The sequence below is a fragment of the Canis lupus genome, unplaced genomic scaffold (assembly GCF_011100685.1).
Source record: "Canis lupus familiaris isolate Mischka breed German Shepherd unplaced genomic scaffold, alternate assembly UU_Cfam_GSD_1.0 chrUn_S1739H1935, whole genome shotgun sequence".
NCBI classification, from domain to species: Eukaryota; Metazoa; Chordata; class Mammalia; order Carnivora; family Canidae; genus Canis; species Canis lupus.
In genome coordinates, this window is record NW_023330589.1 from 1 (window position 1) to 13,097 (window position 13,097).

Below are 13,097 nucleotides of genomic sequence, written 5' to 3' on the forward strand. Positions count from 1 at the left end.
TGGGGCTATGCCCCACCATGGTCCACACTCAGTATCTACCCCATATGTCTGTTGACTGACTGGAATCTCAGAGGTCTTAACATCTCACATGTGTAAATGATTGGTTGATACGACCCCTCATCATCCACCAACCTCACAGATAAATCTAGATATTGTGTATATGTGTGTGTGTATTAATATTTATATTTATATTTATATATATTTCAAATTTCAGCTTTGCTGGTAGTACCTTACTGGGAACCTCTTGGAATACTAAATGGCTTGAATTATTTGTGTGAGAAAGGATCTTCCTACTATAGCAGGAGGATTCCAAAATGAAAAAAAAAAGGCATGAAGATCACCAAATACGTCTGATTTACAGATTCGGTCCCTATACTGTAATCTTCTCTTTGTTCCTGTTCTTTGCTTACAATAATCATCACTGCATTTGACTGCACTTCAAGTAGGCTGCTTCTTCAGCCTCTGACTTCTCTGATTACTGGCTCTTGATCTTTTGCTTTTTTAATTTATGTGCATTAGTCTTTATCCCTTTAAAATCCACCCCAAAATCTGCTAAGCATATACATCTGGAATTTCAAATCTCACCCTGCCCCCCCCTTCACACATGGACATTTCTTCCTTCCCTCTTAACCTCAATTCATCATACATTTTCTGTTTATAGCTCTGGGACACCTTGACTCTGACACACAAATCAAGCTTTTTCCTGAGCTCTTACTAGAACTGTGTTTCTCATTTACTCTTGGGCAGTATCATCCTTATCGACTGAAGTTAGGAGTTGAATTATCACCAAATAAAAGAAAAGAAAGAAGAGATTTTTGTTATTACAGCAGAAATTATTTTTTAATCCACAACAGATGATTTATATTCATCAAAAATTTGTGCTGCTTTCAGCAAACAAGCTTACATATGAAGTCATCAGTTCTGTAAAAGGTGTAGGAAGAAAACAACTAATTCAAAGAGAGCATTTTTCCCTCCTTTTTGGTATGCAATGTCAAAAACTTGAACAATTCGTATCAAATCAATTCAGTGGTAGAATGTGGTGTATTACATGAGCATGACTTTTAGTCAGAGACTTTGGGTCTACTCCCACGATTTATAGAGTAGCTGTGTGACCTTGGGATAAATTGCTTAAACATAATCTGAGTCATTTGTCCTGTAAATTTAAGATGTTATTTAACTATGTGACCTTTAAATTATGGACCTTCTGTGGAGAGTGAAACTTCCCTTAAGCCAGAGTCTTTAAAGGGGAGGCTGAGTGCTCCCAGATCAATTTCCTTCCTCCCGGCCCTAGAGCTATAAAGAAACAAATTCAAATCCCCAGTTGAAGCCTTCAGATTTGTTAAAATTAAATACATTCAATATAATAAGAAATTAACATGAAGACTAATGAATGAAAGTCAGGGGAAAACAAGAACAACACATTGAGGTTCTTGGGAATTTATAGATATTGAAATCATCAATAGTATAAAATAATTATGGGTCAAGTGTTTTAAAGAAATTAAAGATTCTCAAAAAAAAGAAATTAAAGATGGAATAATAAATGAAAAAGGGTCAAAATGCAAATCTAATAAAATACCAGGCATATTTGAAAAAAAAAAACATTTATAAATAACAGATAATTATTAAAAACTAATAGCTTAGTGGATGTGTTAAACAGCGGAATATATGCAGCTGAAGATGGAGTTAAATCTGAAAGAAATACTCAGGCTGTACTACATAGAGACAAGGCAGTAAATACAGAAGAGACATTAAGCTATATGGAGGGCATAATGAGTAATATATATAATTTGAGGTTCCAGAAAGGGGAGATAGAAAAAAAGGCAATATGTGAACATAGAAGGGCTAAGATCTTCCCCAGACTGACAAAGGACATGATCCACAAATAGAGGAACATAGAGTCCAAATAGATAAAAGGAAAAGTCACACCCAGATGTATGATAGTAAAACCAAAGAATAGCAAAGACAAAGAGCAGATCTTAAAAGTAGGCAGAGGGGAAAAAAGTAAATAATAAGGAGGGCAAGTAGGTATCAGTTTCTCAGTAGCAACAATGGAAACCAGAACACAGTGGAATATCTTCAGCGTTCTGAAGAGAAAATGACGGTCAAGCTAGATTCATGGATTTAACAAAACTATTTTTCAAGGACAAAGGCAGTAAAGACACTTTCAGATAAAGATAGATTGCATTTGCAACCAAGAAACCTTATTAAAGGTATTTTTAAAGAATGTTCTTTTTGACGCCTGGGTGACACAGTCAGGTAAGTACCTGACACTTGGTTTTGGCTGGGATCATGATCTCAGGGTCTGGAGATCAGCTCCACGCTCAGCATGGGGTCTGCTTAAGGCTCTCTTTCCATATCCTTCTGCCCTTCCCCCCGCTCTCTCTCAAATAATAAATCTTTAAAAAAAAGAATGTACCTTAAAAAGAAAATGGTTCTAGAAACAAGTTTTCAGGATAATACCCTTGGAAGAAAAAAAAAATACCCTTGGAAGAAAACATAGGGGTAAGTTTCCATGATCGTGGATTTGGGGATGGTTTCTAAGATACAACACAAAGAGCACAAGCAACAAACAAACAAACAAACAAAAAATACTGAACTTCAAAATTGAAGATTTTGTGCTTCAAAGGACGTGATCAAAAACTGAAAGAACCCCCCCCCCCAAAAAAAGGGAAAGAACCTACAGAATGGAAGCTATTATTTGTAAATCATATAAATCTTGTGTCTAGTATTCAGAATTTAGAAATTATACAACTGAACAATGAAAAGACAACCCAGTTAAAAAATGGAGACAAAGAATTGAATAGACATTTTTTCCAAAGAAGATACACAATGGCCAACAAACACATGAAAAGATGTTCAACATCATTAGTCATTAGAGAAATGCAGATCAAAACTGCAGTGAGATGCCCACTTCATGCTTAGTGGGATGGCTATAATTTTTTTAATAGAAAAAAAACAAGTGTTGGGTAGAAGGTAGAGAAATTAGAACCCTTGCACGTTGCTTGTGAGAATTTTAAATGGTGCAGCTTCTATGGAAAAAATGTTGGTGGTTCCTTCAAAAGTTAAACATAGCATTGCCTTATGAAACAGCAAATTCACTTCTAGTTATATCCCCCCCTAAATTGAAAACAAGTATTCAAACAGATACTTGTACACAAATGCTCATAGTGATACTATTCACAATAACCACATTATGCTGAGTGAAAGAAGCCAGGCACAGAAGGTCACATATTGTATGATTCCATTCGAAATATCCAGAATAGGCAGATCCAAAGAGACAGAAGATTACTGGTTGTCATTGGCTTGGGAGAGGAAGGAATGCAAAGTGACTGCTTAATTGGCATGGAGTTTCCTTTTGGGATAATAAAAATGTTCTGGAACCAGATAGAAGTGATGGTTGCACAACATCATGTATGTACTGTCACCAAATTATATGCATTTAAATGGCTAACATTGTGAATTTTAGGTTATGAATTTTGCCACAATACAAAAAAGTCAAAGGGAGCCTTGTGGCTCATCCATTTAAGCATCCAGCTCTGGATTTCAGATCAGGTCATGATCTCAGAGTTGTGGGATCAAGCCCTGCATCAGGCTCCACATGGGGCATGGAGCATACTTAAGATTCTCTCTCTCTTCCTCTCCCGCTGCCCCTGCCCCCTATGCTGCCTACATTCATACACAAACACACACTCTCTCCCCCTTCTCTAAGAAAGAAAAAAATTTTTTCACAGATGCATAGAAATTAGCAAACATGTAGGTAAATCCAGACATTGTACAATATAAGTGATAATGATAATAATGTCTCATTTGTGTGGTTCTAAAAATGAGCATTAAAGTAGTAGACAACAACAAACATGTGAGTTGAGAAAAAAGTAATCAGAGCATTAAAGTTCTCACAAGACCTTATGAGAGTCATTCACTCTCAAGTGCTTTTGACTGTGATTGACAGTAATGAATGTTTTATAGTCACCCAGTGTACACACATATGTATATGACTGAAACAAAAATTTCTCAAAATAGTCCTTCCCTAACTATATATGTTGTACACTATTTTCTAATCTAGTTAATTTCATTTTTAAAAATGCTAATTGTCTCCCCTTAAGTTGACTCCATCAACCACTAATGGATTGTAACATGCTACTTTAAAACATAACAAAACAAACTGGTATCAAGAGTATGATGGCACCCAAGTAAAGATGTGGGTGAGAAAAAAAATTAAAAAGTCTTGAGTTGTTCACTATCTACTCTGATACTGGGTCAGGAAGCATATGCAAGTGGTGAATTGGCTGTATTTTCCACAATCTTTTGAAGATGTCATCATGTTCCAATATGGTAATCTCCATGGGGCGAAAGTATATTTCTACTAATTCACTGGAAACATTTTAAACAATTCTGAGTTTGTATAACATTCTGTAAATTGTCAAGATAAAGTTCTCTGGAGTATTCAATATGGATGCAAGTAATAGAATTTTTTAAAGATTTTATTTATTCATTCATGAGAGGCAGAGAGAGAGAGAGAGAGAGAGGCAGAGACACAGGCAGAGGGAGAAGCAGGCTCCATGCAGGGATCCCAACGTGGGACTAGATCCCAGGTCTCCAGGATCACGCCCTGGGCCGAAGGTGGTGCTAAACTGCTGAGCCACCCGGGGCTGCCCAAGAATCTCATATTCATCTCAAATTCATATATGCAAGCAGAATGGTCCATCTCAATTTGAAAAAATCAGAAAAGCTGAATTATGGTCTTACACTTCTTATCCTCTTGTTATTTTGGATAAGTGACTTCATTTGCCCTGGTTTTCTCATCTGCAAAATTAAAGGGAACTTTTAAGTTTTTCCTAAAAGGAAATCTGTGATTCACTCTAACAAGTCTATACAAAACCTTGAGTGCTCTCTCTCTCTCTCTCTCTCTCTCTCTCTCACACACACACACACACACACACACACACACACACACACAACTGTATTGCATTAAGATGAAGGAAATTTGGGGCGGCCCTGGGTGGCTCAGCGGTTTAGCACCACCTTCGGCCCAGGGCCTGATCCTGGAGACACAGGAAAGAGTCCCACGTCCGGCTCCCTGCATGGAGCCTGCTTCTCCCTTTGCCTGTGTCTCTGCCTCTCTCTCTCTCATGAATAAACAAAATATTTAAAAAGAAAAGATGAAGGAAATTTAACATCGACCCTTATGAAACGTTCTCAACATTGGCATTAATCTATTTTAAAGTAGGAAGTGACTTTCATCACTGATGATTTATTGGGCATACTATATATTTTCAGACATGATTTTTTATTTATAAGACATTTGTGACTTTTTTAAAATTAGATTTTTGTTACTGCAACTTCAGAAGCTTTACCAGGTTAAGAAAGAGGATTATGCTGGTCTGAGCCTGTACCAGTAAATATGTCCATATTCCATGGTAGCTAAATGGCTCCTGTTTAAATTCTTGTTCCAACTGCTGCAAAGTACCTTAAGGAACAATGTTTGGTAAGGTATGTTTACACAAGAGATACAAATGTCTGTTTTTCCACCATAGCTTTTTGTTCATGTTAGCTTATCATTGAAACTGTCCATGCTCTCAAGTGATGTGTGACTAAGAGATTTGTTATCTTTAGTCCGCTGCTGTCTGGAAGATTTGTACTAGATGAAAGAGTAGAAAAGACACTCTCCACTTCAGCCATTCTGCATTATTTTCAGGTACCTAATAGCCTTTTGATGATCTTGCTTACTGGGTTTTTAACGTTGTGTGCATGCCTATGTGTGTGTAGAAAATTTCAAACGTAAACAGAGTAGTGTAATGAGCCCCACTTACTCATCACTCAACTTCAACTATGAATATCCTACCATTCTTGTTTTATTTATACCACCCACTCCCCAGCCCCTCTGTTTGATTATTATTATTTTTTAGAGTTTTTATGGTAAAATTTACATACACTGAAATGCACAAATAATTGAACTGTTTTGACAACTAGATACACCTGTGTAACCTGTGCCCTTACCAGAGTTCCATCTCTTGAAAGAATCTTCCTCTGTCCCCAGGTAATTCCTCAAGTCCCCCAAAAGCATCCAGTGGTTTTTCTCACCTTAGGTGAGTTTTGCTTATTCTAGAACTTCATATAAGTGGAAGCATACAGTATTTCTAAACCCTTTTGTGTCTGGCTTCTTTTCTCTTGTGAGATTCAGTCATTTCATTGCAGGGATCAGTACACTAATGCATCCTTTTTATTACTGAGTGGTAAAATAATACCACAGCTTGTTTGCCCATCCTCATGTTGATGGACATTTGGGTTGTTTACAGTTTGGGGCTATTTTGAGTAAAACTGCTATGAGCATTCTTTACATCCTTTTGTGAAGGATATATTCCCACTTATCTTGGACAGTGACCTAGATCTACAGCTGCTGGACTATAAGGTAGGTATATGTTTAACTTTATAAGAGGCTACCCCACCCTGTACCACACTTTTACACTCTCATCAGCAGTATATATGAGTTCTAATTGCTCTGACTCCTCATCAGCACTTGGGATTTGTCAGTCTTAAATTTTAGCTACTCAGGCAGCCGGGTGGCTCAGTGGTTTAGCACCGCCTTCAGCCCAGGGTCGAGTCCCACTTCGGGCTCCCTGCATGGAGCCTGCTTCTCCCTCTACCTGTGTCTCTGCCTCTCTCTCTCTCTCTCTCTCTCTCACTCATGAATAAACAAAATCTAAAAAAGAATTTTTAGCTACTCTAGTGGATGTAAAGTAGTATCTCAATTTAGTGTTAATTTGCATTTCTGTAATGACTAAAGATATTGAGCGTGTTTTCATGAGCTTATCCCTTTGGCCTAATGTATTTTTCACACGTGGTTCCCTTGTCCACAACACTTACTATCTACCACCCTTTTCTAGTTAGCTACTTACACCTTATCTAGTCCTCACCTTATTGAAAGGAATCCTTCCTCCCAAAAAGTTAGGAGTTGAGGAAATCAGCCTGAAAGCTCTATGAGAAACAGTTTTCCAGAATCAGCATCAGCCACTGTCTTTTCGCAGTGCCCTTGAACCTTAAGGCAGGGAAAACTTTTCCTTTACCCTCCTCCAATTCCCACTTTTGGAAATACAAACAGCCCAAGTCGTAGTTGCTCATTCATTTTGATGTTACCGGGTACAGAAGCTCGTAGGGCTGGGACTCCTGTGGAGACAGGGGCATACCATAAAATCTAAAAGGGAGTACCACGTGGAAATTTTATTGAAGAACAGTAAGCACCTCAGCTTCAGTATTTCCCTTTGAAGGGATAATCCTGTGGCTTTCAAGCCTGTAGAGAAATAGGGTGATTACAGTGTACAGCATGAGAAAGAAATACTTCTGGACACCTGGGTGGCTCCGTGGTTGAGCTTCTGCCTTTGGCTCAGGTGGTGGTCCTGGGATCGAGTCCCACAGCGGGCTCTCTGAAGAGAGTCTGCTTCTCCTCTGCCTATGTTTCTATGTCTCTCATGAATAAATAAATAAAACATGAACATATAAACATAAACATAATAAAACAATAAAATGTAAACAGCCTAATAATATATAGAAGTATATAATTTCTTCGGAATATAGACTCTTAAGTTACCATTGACTAGAAAAGCATCGCATTCTCTTGCTGTGCTCTGTAAAGCTTCTTCCTTGACCTGCTCCCAATATCTGCTGAGAAGATAAGCAAAAAATGTTCTCAGGCTTCCCTTAGTCTGACCTCCAGGGATTGCCTGGGGGTCAAGGAGGATCCTGTGTGGGAAGAGAGTAGGACTGCTATCAGAAGGGTTACAATTGATGCTTCTCCTATCTTTCCACCCTCGGTTGCTGGCCTTTTGGTTTCCTCCCATTAAAAAGAAGCTTTATTAGTGTGTTTATAAACAGTTATGCCTCTGAGTAGGTGATTTTGGCACACCATGTATATCCCCTTGTCACTCAACATCCCTATGCATGCTGATAAGCTTTCTGCTGCCAATACCTGCATCCCTTAGCTCTCCCCACAGGAGCATTCTTGGTGCCCGGTGGGCTGGAAGTGCCAGGGAGCTGACATCCCTGGGAACAGCCTCAAACTCATGACAGATGGGAGCTAGTGGCTAAGCCCTCCATCTTTCTTATCCTTTGGGTGAGACAACTCTCGGGTCTGCTCTACACCACTTCCCAGAGTAGCACAGTGGAAATGAGCCCAAGTTCCCCACAGCTATAACATACTCATAAATTCATCTACTGGCTTCCTTCCCTTCCCTGGCTCACTGTCCCCTCCTCCGCCAATGTTTCCTGAGATAGTCTTCCAAATAAACTCCTAGCCTTGGTCCTAGTCTCAGGGCCTGTTCTGGAGAAACCCAATGTAGGCTAGCTTAATAATACCAAGCAAACTCACTAATAAAATATTGGTATAAACATATTGTTAGTAAATCTTCTAATACTTTAAATGGTTCAGATCCAGCGTGGCTAAAGACCTAGCATTCATTTCGTTAAATTTACCTAGCATTATCCCCAAAATGTTATTGTTTCAGAATGCTTCTGAGGTAAAGATCTAGTTTAAGGAGTAATCTCAAAACCAGGGATGTGTGTCTCACATATTTGAGTTTAGATGAAGAGTCAGCGACTTGATTTTTCAAAGCCAATTGGTATAATGTATACTATTGTTTCCCAGCATACTAAGATACTTCTGTGTATAATAAAAGATATCCTCAACATGTTTATATTTTGGTTTTACTCTCTTTAGCCCATTGTTTGGAAACAAAAATGGGAAGGAAGTGTAATTTTGCTGAAGAAAGAGCGCTGATGCTGGTGTATAGGTGTGCATGTATATGGACCCAGGAGTCCTCAGCGTCCCTTGCCCTCCACATACCCACCTAAAATATTTTGGCAAGCTTGGGTTTACGGATGTGTCATGAGTTAAGTTCAGTGAATAACTCCACGTAACATTTTATAGGTCAAGAAAACACAAGAGAAGCACAAATTTGAAACTGTGTCAGGGATTCATGGCACAAGGTATTAGATAGTTTCTGTCACCAAATATGCTTTGCTTCATTATCCATTAAATATTTCATCTTAAATACCAGTTCCAAATCCATAAATTCAGACCTGAGCTTAGTGCCATATGCCCTTCTCAAAATAATTAGCTTCCAGATGCTTTAATATTAATTTCACTGATGCCTTTAGAGAAATTCTTGATGTCTGTTTTTGTGCCAGTACCACACCGTCTTGATGGTCACAGCTTTGTGGCACACCCTGAAACCCGGCATTGTGCTGCCTCCTCCCGCCCCCCCTCCCCCGCAGTGGGTATCTTGGCTACTATTCCCGTGGCCATTCGGGGTCTTTCTGATTCCACACAAGTCTTCAGATGATTTGTTCCAGCTCTCTGAAGAGAGTCCGTGGTATTTCTGAGAGGGATTGCACTAGTTGTGTAAATTGCCCTGAGTCACGTTGACATTTTCCCCAATATAAATTCTTCCAACCCAGGAGCATGGAACCTTTTTCCATCTCTTTGTGTCTTTCTCAGTTTCTTTCAGACATGTTCTGCAATGTTTCAGGTAGAGATCCTTTACCCCTTTGGTTAGGTTTCTTCCTAGGTAGCTCATGCTTTTTTTTGGGTGCTGCGGTTGTATAAATGGGATTGACCCCTTCCTCGATGTCCCTTTCCTCGGTCTCATTGTTTGCGTACAGAAAGGCCACTGGTTTCTGGGCCCCGAGTTTGTATCCCGCCACACTGCCAAACTTGCTGTAGGAGTTCCAGCCGTCTTGGGGTGGAGTCTTTTGGGTTTTCTAGGTACGGTATCATGTCATCGGCGAAGAGGGAGTTTAACTTCTTCTTTGATGATTTGAATGCCTTTTATTTCTTTTCATTGCCTGATTGCTGAGGCCATGACATCTCGTACTCTGTTGAGAATAGCAGCGGTGAGAGTGGACATCCCCATCTCGTGCCTGGTCTTCAGGGAAAGGCTCCCAGTGTTTCTCCATTGGGAATGAGAATTTGCTGCGGGCTTTTCGTAGATGGCTTTGAAGATGCTGAGGGACGTTCCCTCTATCCCGGTACTCTGAAGCGTTTGGATCTGGCATGGATGCCATATTTTGTCAAATGCTTCTTCCTCTGCGTCTCTTGAGAGGATCATCTGGTTCTTGTTTTCTCTCTTGCAGATCTGATGAAGCACCTTGAGTGCTCTCCGAGTACTGAAGCAGCCTTGCACCCCAGGGATAAAGCCTACCGGGTCATGGTGAGTAACTTGTTAATAATGTCCTGTTGGATCCCGTTGGCTCGTAGCTTGTGGAGAAGGTGTGCATCCGTGTTCATCAGGGACATCGGTCCAGAATTCTCCCTTTTGGTGGGTGGGGTCTTGGGTTTTGGAGTTAAGGTGACACTGGCCTCCAAGAACGAGTTTGGAAGTATTCCATCTCTTTCTATCTTTCGGAGCAGCTTTAGTAGCACAGGTATGCTTTCTTCTTGAAGCGTTGGATAGAATTCCCCTGGGAAGGCATCTGGCCCCAGACTTTTGTGTCTCGGGAGGTTTGTGTGTTTGTTTCTAGGTGTATTTCTTATTGGGGTTCATTTTGCCAACATAGAGCATAACCCCCCAGGGCTCATCCCATCAAATGTCCCCCTCCGTGCCCATCACCCAGTCACCCCCAGCCCCCCGCCCTCCTCCCTTTCTTGCATCCCTTGTTCGTTTCCCAGGGTTAGGACTCTCTCATGTTCGGTCTCCCTTTCTGCCATCTCCCACTCAATTTTTTCTCCTTTCCCCTCTATTCCCTTTCACTATTTTTTTCTCATCCTCCCCAGAAGAATGAGACCATATGATGTTTGTCCTTCGTTGATTGACTTCTTTCACTCAGCCGTCATACCCTCTGGTTCCATCCAGGTCGAAGCAAATGGTGGGTGTTTGTCATTTCTAATGTCTGAGTAATCTTCCATTGTGTGCAGAGACCACTCGCCCTCCTTATCCATTCATCTTTCGATGGACACCAAGGCTCCTTCCGTAGTGTGGCTGTTGTGGGTGTTACCACTCTAAACCTCGGGGTGCGGGTGTCACGGCATTTCCCTGCATCTGTACCTTTGGGTCACACCTCCACCAGTGCACCTGCTGGATCGCAGGGCAGATCGGTTGTTACCTCTCTGAAGCACCTGCACACGGTTTTCCACTGAGGCTCAGGGAGGGTGCCGAACCCTTCCGCATGCGCTCACAGGGGTTTGGATGCAGGCACCGTCCACCGTCAGGGCACGGCCTTGGGGCGGTGGCTTTAGGGCCTGGGTTGCTGTGCCCCAGGAACCCCGCGAAGGTCCTTGGCTCTTCCTTCTCCCCCTTCCGCCCCCTCCCCCTCCACCCCTACCCCCCTTACTCCCTTACTCCTTCCGCCCCTGCCCCCCTTCCCTCTTCCCCCTTCCCAATCTCCCCAGGCTTGCCGGGAGCACGCCAGCCCCCCCTTGGTCCCTATCAGGTGAGTATGGCTATTTCTGAAATTTTTGAATTTTGAAAGCATTCTCCTTTCACCACATCCTCTCCAACATTTGTTGTTTCCTGTCTGGTTTTTTGTTCCCCATTCTCACCAGTGTGAGGTGGTATCTCATTGTGCTTTCGATCTGTATTTCCGTGACCCCGGTGATGTGGAGCATTGTCTCGTGTGCTTGTTGACCATGTCTATGTCTTCCTGTGTGACATTTCTGTTCGTGTCTTTTGCCCATTTCAGGGTTGGACTCCTGGTTTCTTTGCTGTTGAGTTGAATAAGTTCTTTAGAGATCTTGGATAACTCACGCTTTATCTGACAGGTCATTTGCAAATATCTTCTTCCATTCTGGAGGTTTGTCTTTTAGTTTTGTTGAGTGTTTCTTTTGCTGTGCGGAAGATTCTCATCTTGATGAATGATTCATTTTGGTCTTGTTTCTGTGGCCTTCATGGATGTATCTTGCAAGAAGTTGCTGTGGCCAAGTTCAAACAGGGTGTTGCCTGTGTTCTCCCCTAGAAGTTTGATGGAGTCTTGTCTCACATTTACATCCTTCATCCATTTTGAGTTTTATCTTTGTGTACGGTGTGAGAGAATGGTCCAGTTTTATTCTTCTGCGTGTGGCTGTCCAACGTTCCCAGCAGCCTTTAGTGAAGAGACTGTCTTTTTTCCAGTGGATGGTCTTTCCTGCTTGGTCGAATATATGGTCTTGACAATAGAGTTGAGGGTCCACTTCTGGATTTCTCTCTTCTGTCCCATTGATCTGTGTGTCTGTTTTTGTGCCTGTACCACACTGTCTTGATGAGCACAGGTTTGTAGCACAACCTGAAATCCGGCATTGTGATGCCGCCAGCTGTGGTTTTCTTTTCTAATATTGCTCTCGCCATTTGGGGTCTTTTCTGATTCCACACTAATCTTCCGATGATTTGTTCCAACTCTCTGAAGAGAGCCCGTGATATTTCTGATGATAGGGATTGTGTTCCATGTGTAAATTGCCCTGGGTCACGTGGACATTTTCCCAGTATATGAATTCTTCCAATCCAGGAGCATGGAGTAGTTTTCCATCTCTTTGTGTCTTCCTCAATTTCTTTCAGATGTGTTCTGTAGTTTTTTGGGTAGAGATCCTTTACCTCTCTGGTTAGGTGTATTCCTAGGTACCTCATGCTTTTGGGTGCAATTGTAAATGTTACTGACTCTTTCATTTCTCTATCTTCGGTCTCATCGTTGGCATAGAGAGAGGCCACTGATTTCTGGGCATTGATTCAGTATCCTGCCACACTGCTGAACTTGCTGTAGGAGTTCCAGCAATCTTGGGGAAGAGTCTTTTGGGTTTTCCAGGTACGGTATCATGTCATCGGCGAAGAGGGAGAGTTTGACTACTTCTTTGCCGATTTGAATGCCTTTTATTTCTTTCTGTCGCTTGATTGCTGAGGCCGTGACATCTAGTAGTATGTGAGTAGCCATGGTGAGAGTGGACATCGCTGTCTCTCGTTCCCAATCTTCAGGGAAAGGCTCCCAGTGTTTCCACATTGAGGATGATAATTTGCTGAGGGCTTTACTTTCCGTAGATGACTTTGGAGATGCTGGGAACATTCCCTCTATCCCTGTACTCTGAAGCGTTTGGATCAGGAATGGATGCCGTATTTGTCAAATGCTTTCTCTGCATCTCTTGA

General features: G+C 41.4%; 1 long non-coding RNA gene across 1 annotated transcript in view; it reads left to right on the forward strand.

Moving 5' to 3' along the window:
* The first annotated feature begins 10,116 nt into the window (after positions 1 to 10,116).
* LOC119878572 overlaps positions 10,117 to 13,097 on the forward strand; it is a 33,092-nt gene continuing 30,111 nt past the window's right edge. Inside the window, exon 1 of the long non-coding RNA XR_005387016.1 lies at positions 10,117 to 10,202. This is a non-coding gene — a long non-coding RNA (uncharacterized LOC119878572). The remainder of the gene's footprint in view (positions 10,203 to 13,097) is intronic.